The sequence below is a fragment of the Schistocerca nitens genome, chromosome 2, assembly GCF_023898315.1.
Source record: "Schistocerca nitens isolate TAMUIC-IGC-003100 chromosome 2, iqSchNite1.1, whole genome shotgun sequence".
Taxonomy (NCBI): Eukaryota; Metazoa; Arthropoda; class Insecta; order Orthoptera; family Acrididae; genus Schistocerca; species Schistocerca nitens.
In genome coordinates this window covers 46,057,994-46,061,595 of record NC_064615.1, presented here as the reverse complement: position 1 = coordinate 46,061,595, position 3,602 = coordinate 46,057,994, and the positions used below count along the sequence as shown (strand labels likewise).

Here is a 3,602-nt window from a genome sequence, read left to right as displayed (position 1 = left end):
TGTTGCCCTTCATCCATAGTGTTCAGTATACCATGTAAGAAAAGGTCGAACTGAGCTTCACACTAGAGATGTTTTCTAAAACAATGATGATTCGTGGGCATATGCTTCTCAGTCTCATGAAATTTTATTATGTTCGAACTGAGAATATGTTCGTGGATTCTGCAGCAAACAGAAGTAATTGATATTGGTCTGTAATTCTGCGCGTCCATTCTTTTACGTTTCATATATAGTGGAATCACCTGCGCTTTTTTCCAGTCACTTGGGACTTTGTGATGGGAGAAATATTCACAATGAATGCAAGCTAGGTAATGGGTCAACGCCGTAGAGTACTCTTGAAACCTCCCCTTAGAAAAATTATAAATGACTGTGCTTAAACTGACACACAATATTTTTAGCGCAACGCAATCTGACTTTCAAAAATCCCTATAAAAGAATGGCCCTGACTAACAATAACCTATACCTTTCATGAATCACTTACCTCACAAAAATCTTCGTTACTCAAACTACTGCAATACAGCGAGCGCCAATACTGCCAGCTGAATAAAAGATTCTAACTACTGAAGGCATTAACTACTGATAGGCATAGTTAGCAAATGAAAGATTTTGATAGAGAACAAACAATGTATTTACCTTAAGAGTGTTCAAAAGTCATTATATATATATATATATATATATATATATATATATATATATATATATATATCAGTTCATGACATCCTGTCTTACAAATTTACTGTCTCTGATGGACACACGTCCAGATCATCCGCACTCAAAACTCCGCCATCTCTCTCGCCACATCCACCACTGCTGGCGGCTCTCCTCCAACTGCGCAACGCTACGCGCTGTTAACAGCCAACTGCCCAACACTACAATAGCAAATTCCAACAATGCAAACCAGCCACAGACTGCACACAGCACAGCCAGTGATTTTCATACAGAGCGCTACGTGGCGTTACCAATATAAAAACCTAAACAGCCTACTTACACTCTTTGTAAAATGGAAATGAGATTCCATCCGGACCTGGTGATTTATTTCTTGTCAAATCTTTCAGTTGTCTTTCTACTCCAGGTATGCTTATTTTTATGTCGTCCGTACAAGAGTCTGCCCGATGGTTAGATGACGGTATGTTTGTATGGTTCTCCGTAGTGAACGATTTCTTGAACGTGAAATTTAAAACTTCCGCTTTCGTTTTGCTATCTTCAACTGCCACACCATACTGGTCAACAAGGGACTGAATGGAAGCCTTAGACGCGCTTAGCGATTTTACGTAGGACCAGAATTTTCTCGGCCTCTCTGCCAGATCTTTTGCTAAGTTGTGATGATGGTAGTGGTTGTATGCTTCGCGCATAGATCTTTTCACAGACGCACCTGTCTCTACTAACCTTCGCTTGTCGTCATTTGTGCGTCCCCTTTTGAACCTTGAGTGTAACAGCCTCTGCTTCCTCAGCATCCGCAGAATTTCTTTATTAAACTATGATGGGCCTCCTCCATCAGAAGCCGGAAAGTTTATTAACTGTAGGTTTTTCTCCTTGGACTTTCGGGGATGCGTTCGTGGAGTTGCATAGTATTGCTCCCAATCACAATCAGTTCAATTTTTTTCTAGAGTGTGTATTTGAAAGCTAAAGTAGCGAAGGTGCTAAATTTCCTTCTAATTTGTGGGCCAGTATACCAACAGATGAAATCAGCACTACAGATGGTTCGGGGTAATTTCATCGACATTTAAAACTACAAATTTTACAAATACCTTCATGCTATCTACGAGTTTATGAAAGTTTCAAAGTAATCGTAAAACTTACCTGTGCTTTAACACAGTGCATTATAAAATAAAAATATACAGACGTGACCGTAAAATCGCTGTGTTGCTACTGAGTTGTGGAACAAATATCAACGTAATGAATGATCGTTACTGGAGTACTTTAAAAGATCAGCACATCTGTTCCAGCCCACCCCATTCCATATCAGGTGTTCCAATGGGGCAAGCAGTATGCTGCAGTATCAGTTTAGAAGGTAAGCTGTTGTATACTTTATATTTCCGGTAATGATTTCTAATGTTTTGCGGTAAAAATATGTGCAGTTTTGCGGTAAAGGTAGGCTGTTATGAGGAAATGCAATCCGACGGACAGGTTGTAGTTCATTTCGTATTATTTCGTCTTAACGTCTCCCGAAGACTCCATGAAGGCCCAACGGTACCGACCGGCCGCCGTGTCATCCTCAGCCATAGGCGTCACTGGATGGGGTATGGAGGGGTCAGTACAGCGCTTTCCTGGCCGTATGTCAGTTTCCGAGACCGGAGCCGCTACTGCTCAATCAAGTAACTCCTCCGTTTTTCCTCACATAGGCTGAGTGCTACCCGCTTGCCAACAGCGCTCGGCAGACCGGATGGTCACCCATCCAAGTGCTGGCCCAGCCCGACAGCACTTAACTTCGGTGATCTGACGGGAACCGGTGTTAGCACAACGGCAAGGCCGTTGGCATTATTTCGTCTCAGAAGCATTAAAGTAAGGGACGTGGCACCCACAATTAACAATGCTGCACTGTGCGCGCCAGCAGGTACCATTTTCTGTAGCACACTCTGTCTGACGTGATAATAAACAAGTCATAACCGGTCAATTGTGTTCTAGTTTATAATTGTTGATAAAAAGTTGTGTCTTACTCGATCGCTTTGTCCTCATCAGGAGCTGTTTAAGTAGGTTCGGAACAAAAGAGACACATCAAGTGAAGAAGAACAGAAATCTATTTGGATGATATATATCTGTTGGAAACAAAAGAAAAATTCGGAGTAGGTATTAAAATCCATTGAGAAGAAATAAAAACTTTGAGGTTCGCCGATGACTTTGTAATTCTGACAGAGACAGCAAAGGACTTATAAGAGCAGTTGAACGGAATGGACAAGATCTTGAAAGGAGAATATAAGATGAACATCAAAAAAAGCAAAACGAGGATAATCGAATGTAGTCGAATTAACTCGGGTGATGGTGAGGGAATTAGATTAGGAAATGAGACACTTAAAGTAGTAAAGGAGTTTTGCTATTTGGGGAGGAAAATAACTGATGATGGTCGAAGTAGAGAGGATATAAAATGTAGAGTGGCAATGGCAAGGAAAGCGTTTCTGAAGAGGAGAAATTTGTTAACATCGAGTATAGATTTAAGTGTCAGGAAATCGTTTCTGAAAGTATTTGTATGGAGTGTAGCCATGTATGGAAGTGAAACGTGGACGATAAATAGTTTGGACAAGAAGAGAATGGAAGCTTTCGAAATGTGGTGCTACAGAAGAATGCTGAAGATTAGATGGGTAGATCACATAACTAATGAGGGGATATTGAATAGAGTTGGGGAGGAGTTTGTGGCACAACTTGACGAGAAGAAGGGACCGGTTGGTAGAACATGTTCGTCCGCAGCTCGTGGTCGTGCGGTAGCATTCTCACTTCCCGCGCCCGGGTTCCCGGGTTCGATTCCCGGCGGGGTCAGGGATTTTCTCTGCCTCGTGATGACTGGGTGTTGTGTGATGTCCTTAGGTTAGTTAGATTTAAGTAGTTCTAAGTTCTAGGGGACTGATGACCATAGATGTTAAGTCCCATAGTGCTCAGAGCCATCTGAACCA

The 3,602-nt window shown here is 41.8% G+C and overlaps 1 pseudogene; it reads right to left on the bottom strand.

Annotated features, from left to right (window-relative positions):
* Positions 1–2,356: 2,356 nt before the first annotated feature.
* Positions 2,357–2,474, bottom strand: LOC126237858 (5S ribosomal RNA; annotated as a pseudogene).
* Between the last annotated feature and the right edge of the window lie 1,128 nt (positions 2,475–3,602).